At 41.4% G+C, this 8,724-nt stretch overlaps 1 long non-coding RNA gene across 1 annotated transcript; it reads left to right on the top strand.

Annotated features, from left to right (window-relative positions):
- The first annotated feature begins 2,643 nt into the window (after window positions 1–2,643).
- On the top strand, window positions 2,644–8,264 carry LOC143695338 (uncharacterized). The gene is made up of 3 exons (XR_013184445.1): window positions 2,644–2,926; window positions 3,576–3,647; window positions 5,833–8,264. It is a non-coding gene; the product is annotated as an uncharacterized LOC143695338 (long non-coding RNA).
- Window positions 8,265–8,724: the final 460 nt, after the last annotated feature.

Genomic DNA, 8,724 nt, shown 5'->3' on the forward strand with positions numbered 1-8,724 from the left:
CTTACTGGTACAGAAACGAAAGGAATTCCAGACAGTCCATCCTTGGACTGTGAGGGCATAAACACCAACCAGACCTGCACAGCTTTTTAAAAACCCCTCCCCAGAGGTCTTCCTGTTGCCATTAGTACTTTAACACGATTTACGTGTTTATGTCTCTTAAAAGGTTTTTTTCCTCCCCTGAAAAAAGGTCAGCTCACCGGAGTTTCATGCTAGTGCTAATACAATGACTATGGTTCCCCTTTTTACAAATTAACTAGACTGAGAAAAACAAAGAGATGAAAAGGGTAAGACTAACATTTTCCTACTTAATTAGCCCACTGAACATGAAAAAGAAAGTAAGCAGAGAGAGAAAACGCTTTTTCTGAACAAAAGCAGTGGAAGACCAAAAGACCCAGAGTCTACACTGAGGGCAGACACACAAGACACATAGGCCTCTGAAATGAAAATGTTCAAGCACAAAACAGAAATAACCATATATACCTAGTTGGGGTTTTCTTACACTCAGACACACACAAAGCTATTTGAGGGAGTTTCTGTTGTTTGTGCTCATCCATGTGGGGTAACAGCAATGTATGTGAATAACAATCCCTGAAATGACACCAGAATTAAAGGAAGGATATAGGAAATGAAAGATGATAATTGAAATGCTATTTTAAGCAAATGTATTCATTAATTGTCTTAATTCAGGTGGAACTTCCCCTGCAAATTAACATGTCAACTTCCTCTTTCTTAGGAAGTGTCAAAGAACTCAGATTGATTCTGAAAGTCAAAGCTGAATTTGCAGAGGTAGCAATTACAAAGAAAATAACTAGCTTTTCCTTTCAAAATGAACAAATTAGATCAGGCACTCAGAAAAACATAAATATTACAGGACACATAAAACTTCTTGCAGACTCACTCTTTACATGGAAACTCCTTTATAAATCTTGTGGAAGCAAGAAAAAAAAAAGACTACATAACTCCAAGTCAACGCCAGCAATAAAAATATTTACACCAATAAATTAAGCAATGGGTACAGTTTTATTTTTATCATAAGATAGTATCATTTTATTTGCATACATTCTTTATCTTGGAGATGAATACCTTCCTTTGAAAAAAGGTACTCCACATTTTTTTTACTTGCATACCACACTGACAAGGCTCCAAGTAAACACCACTAACCAAAATTTAAGGGAAACAACAAGTAGCCAGATAACTTGAGGATTGCATCAATGATTCCAAAATGAAAATATCTCCTACCTCTCCAGCTAGTGAACTGCAAGCCAGTTCACTAGCTGGAGAGATAGGACATATTTTCTGTGTTGAACATGTCCCTGTTTTCTAGTGAGTGCAGTGCTTTGTAAAAGCTAATTTTTGGTGCTGGTGGAGTTTTTTGTTTGGTTGGGTTTGGTTGTTCTGGTGTTTTTTCAGGAAAGCGCCCTGAAAAAATGGAAGTTACTCTGGAGTTACTCCTCAGTCAAATCCTTGGGGAGTGTCCAGAAATATGGACAGTTTTGATGGCGCTTTTTTCCCTGAAAGGCTGACCGAGACCACACCAGTCTGTTTGCTCCGCTTTACTCGTCCGTCCTCCTTCGGGATCAAGCTGTCCCGTTCTCCATGTGGAAACGCGGTCGACCTCTTCCTGCCTCCCCCACCCTGCTCTCCTCCATGCAGAAATATCCCGAGTAAACAAACAGATCACACAGCTCGGAGCTGGAGAGGCACCACTGAAGAGGACTGGCATGGAAGCGGGCTGTCCCCGCCAGCTCCATGCCCCTCGCTGTCACGCCGCTGCTCCCGGCCGCTCTCCGCACCGCCCTCGGTGCTGAGGGCCGGCCGAGCCGCGGCAGCCCCCGCTCCATGCTCCCGCCCGCGATCCTGTTCGGCTTTTGCCTCGGATTCCCGCTGCTCCTGCCGGCGGAGCGCGGCCCGTACACACGCGCGGCGGGGCCGCGGGGCCGCCCGGCGCTGCGCGGGAGGGGCGCCGGGACGGCCCCGGTCCCGCCCGGCCCCTCGGAAGGGGCGGCCCGAGGGCCGGGCCCCCGGAGGGAAGGGGCCGTGGCCCGGCTGCGGTGGGTGCTGTGTGGTTCTTACGCCGTGCTGGAGGCGGGCGCTGGTCCCGGCTCCGAGCAGCTCCCGCCCGCAGCCGCCTCCGCTCTGCCCTTCTCCGTGGCCCCGTGCGGTTCGGGCTCGGCAGTAGTCGGTGCCACAGCGAGTTATAAATAAACACCGTAAAAGCCCCCGCTGCTTACACGCCGGAGGCTTGTGTAAGATTTTCGGCTCCCTTAAAAAAAATCCAAATAAAGCCATTGCAATCTTCCTCTATGAGGGGAAAAAAAGTTCAGAAACTTTTATACAAAAGCTCAGAAATCGCCAAATGAGTAACATGACCCAAACTTGGATCTGTCACACCTCATGATTATTGAGCTGAAATTGATAACCAGGGACCCTGTGACATGAACGCGGCTGGGACAATCGGTACTCGAGCAGTTCCCTGCTTTACAGGCACAGCAGAAGCGTGAGCTTGTACTGCTAACCACGCAGTGGGATTTGGGTGCAATGCACATAACGTGAAATGCAGCCAAGGCCGCAGCTAATAGCTGTGGCAAGTTCAATTCAACTGCAGCAAGCCCCCTGGGAAACAGGAAAAGGTCTTAAGTTCCATCTACTAACTCTCACTCATTTCTCTTCCGGGAGATTAGGGCTTTGGTTTTGTTTTCAAAGGGAAGATGTTGTAAAACCAAAACTGAATTTTAAAGTGGTGGTGCTTTAAGTCTTTCTGGGTTTTTTCCTTTTTTTTTTTTTTTTTTTTTTAATTATCTTTTCAACTGTAATGTTTTGGCTTGAATTTCTAAGTGTTTTGAATTCAATTTTTTGGTTTCTAAGTGGTTTGGCTTTGTTTAGAAATACTTCAGCTCTTCTGTTCTGCTGGCTTCCTTTGGTAGAGGTGTGTTGTATTTTAATCTATGATTTATGTAAGCAAAAAGAAAGCCTTGTGGGTACTAACATGTTACTAAATACAAAGGGTTCAAGTGTTTATAGAACAAACTTACTTGTGTATAATTTTTTTTTTCCATTTAAGTGAACTGTCAAGTCAGGCTTTATTATAGGAGGAGTGGAGCAGCCGGAAGGAGCTGAGCAGAGGGAGAAGCCAGCAGGAGTCTTCCTGGAGGCTTTTTGTCTTATTGGTATTAAAGATATTTGGCCAAAAGGTGCTAACACAATGCACAAGTTTGGTGTAGATGGCAAGATAAAGAATTTCACTTGAGCTACAGCTAATGAAGCATCTACTGCCTTGTCTGAGTTAGTAATTTGGAACATGTTACTTGGATAAACACAAAAGTGGAAAACAAAGGCAGAGTGAAGCAGCTCAGGGAAGCACAACAAAGAAAAGAAGGAACAGGAATGGATGGTTCTAGTCACAGAGGGAAGGACAGTAGAAAAAGAGAGGAAGGGCAGGGGAATCAAGTAGTAGGAATGGAAAGCTAGCCCCAAGCAGTGAATAATAAGAGAGATGTGTATGAAGCCAATAATTTTGTTTCTAATACTTATTTCCTCACAATTTCTCCTTGAACGCAACTCTTCTTGATGGACAGCTTACTGGGACAGAGAAGAAGAGGACTAGACACCCTTGTAAAAGAGGCTTGGGATAATTGCACATGACACAGGTAAGTGTACTGAAGATACCTGATACAGCTGTTGTTAAAAGTTTGGATGGTTTTGCTTTTGTGTCTCTATTTCGTGGTCACATTGCTCTTTGTGCTGCTCAGTTCAGCTATGTGCAAAACCCAAATTTAGGAGACTTGGGACCTAGATTACCATTTTGGTCAAATTCTTATAGAATAACAGCATTGATTTTAGAGGAGAATTAACCTCTTCTGCCACAGAGCATTAGGTGAACAGCCTGATACATGAATTATGATTTCAAGTGTTTTAATTTTAATAACTAAAGTGTAGCATAGTTCTTTCAAAAAGGAGATTAGTTAACTGACACCACCCATCTTGCTAGTTATCTACAAGTATATTACAGAGAATGATACTCCTTTGCACATGCATTTTGCAAATGTTCTCCTCAGTTGTAACCTTTATTTTGCAAATTGCAGACATTGAGATGAAAGGTCTATAATTTCCTAGCTTGCCTTTCTCTTGGAACGCTGGTGCTGCACTGGCACGCATCCACTTTGCTGTGACTTCATTTGAATACAGCAAATTCTTTATTATGATGAACAAAGGGTTGCTCTCTGGTCTGCTTTGAATCTCAGTCTGCTCATGGAGATTAGTGGGTTTTGAGCAATGCCAAGTCACTAAATATCTCTGCTTCACTGATCTCAAAGACATTTGTGACAATGGATTTAGTAGTAATTTTCATGCATGTTCCTGCCTTTGAATGGATAATACCTTAGTAGTTCTGCTTCCCATTGCTATTAGATTCTCCATTTCATTCAAAAGGGTTTAAATTCAAAACTTCTCTTTACTCATATGTTGTTGCTTTGAGATATGTAAACACATTTGTTTGTGGTTTTAATCCTTGAATACAACTCTCCTTCTCCTCTTAGCTTTTATTTGCAATTTGGGGTTTATTGTCATTCATATTACTAAGAAATACCTTGTGCCTAAACAATGTCTTATATTGATGTTTTTCATATTGCTTCTGTCAATGCATTGGACAAAACCTTGTATAATAAAACAGGATCCAGAAATGACAAATTAAAAATTTTCTCAAAGACTGTTGGTCAGACTTTTTCTCTTTCCTGAAAATTTCTTAAGACAAGGAGTATTACTTTATCTTGATGTACGAGACAGAAAGTGATAAACCTTTAAAAAACACTGGGTCAAATTTTCCAGAAGTGGACAGATTCCAGAAGCCTTGTGTTGCTGCCAGATCAAGCAGTAGACTTCTCTTTTAGTTGCTCCAGGAAAACAGCAATTAATCTCTAAAGCTGGGTTTGGTTTCAGAAAATGGATGAGCGCAGTGAATTACTTATTAAACTAAAGAAATTTACTAAGCTGACTTCCTTAAAAGAATAAAAGCAAAAGTGTTCAGAGCTCAGAAAAATCAGAAAATTAACAGAAAATTCAGATCAACCAACACAGACATAAAGTAGGTAAGAGAAGTATTAAGAAAGACTGAAAAAAACCAAAATAGACCTATCTTGGTGGTAGCTTCTCTACAATGAAGTTGCTCCTAGTTCAGGATTTGGCTGTTGTACTCCCAATCCATGCATGCCAAAGGATATAATTTATTCATATATTTCAGAAACTTTTTCTATGTGAATCTTTGAAGATTTGTCCTACTCAGTACCTTTACCTGCATTCCAAAGGCCTGTACTGTCCTTTTAATTACAAATTCACCCTGATGAATCCAGTGGATCAGCCAGGGCCTTTGTTCCTGTACATAACACACTCTGACATCAGCAATACAAAACCAAAGTGGGTGGCACAAAAACCTTTCAAGAAAGCTGTGTCAGTGCTGTGCTACACTCACAGCAATAAACCACAAAGATTGTGTTTAGGGGGAGCAGCCTGCCTGAAAGGATTTCTGTCACTTCTCTTGCTCCAATGCCAGATCAGCCTGAGCTGTGAGCCCCTGATCACTTCTGCCTGCTCTTCATCATGTTAGTCAAGAAAGATACTTGGCCTCAGTCTATTAAATCTGGGGCAAGGTTTCACTGGAGATGGTGTCCAAACTGCCACCCAGCAATGTGAGGTCACCCTGCATCATTGCTTGCCCAGGGATGTAGTAAATCTTTCTTGGTGGGATTTGTATCGTTATGAAATGTTAAAAAACTGACTCTTGTTTTTGTACTCAAATAAACATTTTGCTGCAGTGTGACCCTTGTCTTTTCTTCTCAGGTAGCCACCTCCAGCTCTTCTTACCAGATCCAGGATTTCCACATACCTATTTTCAGCTGTGCTCCACAGGGATCCCCTCACCTTTGCTGATTTAGTTTAAACATCTTCCAGCTATCAGCATTTCCATTTTGGGTAAAAAAACCACAGCCCTCTAATCCTTGAGTTCTAACCATGCTCCAGCCACCTGATTCCAGTGTTCTGACTGATGCCTGAAGATGCCAGCAATGGAAAAAGATACTACTGTTTGCTCTGTTTCTTCCATCAAAGCATAGTTATAGCCACAAGTTTTGCATATAGACATGTACCAACAGGTGCTAGGCCTATAGAAATTTTTCCATTGATCAAACTTGAATTCCATTCACAGTTACAGTCAGGGAAGCAGCTTCCAATGCAGGCACAGAGCATTTGCTAGATAATGAAGAATTTAAAAACCTGTCCATGAAACTTTGTAATACTAGATGAAGCCAGAAGGATTGTTACTGTATCTGCCCAAAATTTCCACTGCTGAAGAGAGCAAGATGATTGAATAAAAGGCAGGATTTTCCAGTTTGCCTGTCAGCAATTATGAGGAACAGGAGATAATGAGGAAAAAACTAATGGCATTAATTTCAGACCAGAGTGAAAAAAAACCAACCAGTGCATGGTTCATCATAGGGCTAATACTCTGTAATGATTGATGATTCTGTAATCAGAGCCCACATAGAGAGAAACAGGCTGTAAATTAAATGGTGTATTTCACAAATGGTTTGGAATTGTAATGCAATGATCAAGAATTTGCAGAGAAAGACTTTATGCCCCTTTATAATAAGCTGCAATGCTTCTAACAGAAATAATTAGGCTTCTGACAATGTATTTGTTTGAATGAAGAATTGAGTTTGACAATAAAAAATAGTCTGTAATCTGTGTGTCACATGCAGCTTTCTACTGACACAGAGCCTCATGGTCTAGTGCACCAGCATTCACAGCAAATTAGTCTCAGTTTTACTGTATTGCTTAACCACAACAAGTGGTACCTAGAAAAATAAAGTTGTTTTACCAGGTCTCTGCTAATTAGATAGTTCTTACAATAGAAAAATAATACAATTATTCAGTGCTTAAAAATAGACTTAAAATAAGTCTTAAAATAAGTCTTGCTATGGTTTGAACTTTCTTTTTTAGACTTAGTAGTAAGGAAAAAGTAGGAGGAGGAGGAATCCATTTCTCTTTCACTTTTGAAATCCCCAGTTTGGCAGGCCACTGGTTTCCTCAAGCAATTCACTGCAATTCCTTCCTGGAAAGCTTCCTTCTCTCTAGAACAAAGCAACCCTCTTAGCTTTCTATAGAAGAGGAAAAGTGCATATTGAAAGTAAATTCCAGTGTTCATTTGGGGAGATAAGTAGAATTCTGGTTAGGAAACTGGACTAACATGAGAAAACATGCACTGAAAAGTCCATGTCAGTTTGAGTTAAACAATACGACTCTTCTTTTGGTCAAACTCATCTACATCCAGCACATGGGCAGATCAGCCATGCAGCACACACGATGCCTCTGACACCTCTAGGAACCACAGGATCTGTTGCAGCCTTTCAGAAAATTTGAGTAATCCATAAAGTTTTGGATGTATCTTGCCTCTGTTCCACCTTGCATATGGACATGTTCTATTTTGGAAATCCCACGGGCAGCAGCCCTGATTCTTTCTGATGTTAGGTGTCACAGTGCAGCTGACCTCTTTCTTAAGGCAGTCTAAGATGCTCCAGAACTGCCACTCCTGAGAGGTCCTGAATACGGTTTTTCAGCAGCTCATCAGAAAACTGGATAGTTATTAACCATGTCTTAAGCAACTGATAAATAGAAAGGGATCTTACATTCTGTGATAGCTTGTGTGATCATACAGTCTAACCAAACACCATTTCTGAGTTACTGAACCTTTTTGGGGGCCAGCCTAATTGTTTCAGATCGGATCCAGAGGAAGGTAATTCCAGCAATGACTACTTTTGGACATTCAGAAATTGCTCACCAAGAAGCCTGAGTCTGCTCAGGTTGGGGCAGTCCTTACCTGTGGCATCCATACTAGTGAGAAATTTATAAGCCTTGTTAATATACCTTTTTTTTTCTGTTTTAATAATGATTTGTAACAAATTTCCCAGCTCTTAAATATGTGACAGAGTTCTTGTCTGCTTGTGGTGGCACATTTGAGTCAGATTTTTCACTGATGCTGGGAAGGTGTGCGTTAGCATGTGGAGAAGATGAGACACCCATTCACAAGAGCTGTGTTTCTTAGCTAACTTTTACACCAGTCTGGTTATGACAAGAAATGAAAATGTGTCTGCACCATAGCTATCATCAAGGATTGCAGTGGCTGTTCCCAGGCTTGCAGGAATGAGCATGTGACAATTGCAAAAAGGGGCACAGCACAGGGTGGCACAAGCTCCTCTCTATTGACCTCTGATTTTGACCATGAAGTTAGTAGGGAGAATTTGCAATACAACTGTATGATTCAGTGATTCAAGTTTTTTTTTTTTTTTCAGTATTTTTTGCAAAGTTTTTCTGTTGAGTCTTCCTTGTGTTATTCATATAAACTTGCATGCACATGGCAAATTGTCTGATGTCTGTGTGATGGATTACATGGCTGCAGGGGATGCTGTGCTGTAGCCTCATACCAAGCCATCTTTGAGGGTGAGGGTACTGACAATAAGAGCACTCCCCATTACTTCACTTTTTGCTTGTTTCTCCACAGTACCAACATCAGTAAGATGTAGTGTTTAACCCATTCCCACAAAAGTTTAATGAGTCAAAAACCCATTGGTTTTGTCCCATGACCGTGTGGCTCTCTTAGATGTGCATCCAGTACAGGAGATAGGCCTTTAGTGTGGAACATGAAGATGTAATGGCACAAAGTCCTTCTATCCCCTG

The sequence above is a fragment of the Agelaius phoeniceus genome, chromosome 1 (genome assembly GCF_051311805.1).
Source record: "Agelaius phoeniceus isolate bAgePho1 chromosome 1, bAgePho1.hap1, whole genome shotgun sequence".
Classification (NCBI taxonomy): Eukaryota; Metazoa; Chordata; class Aves; order Passeriformes; family Icteridae; genus Agelaius; species Agelaius phoeniceus.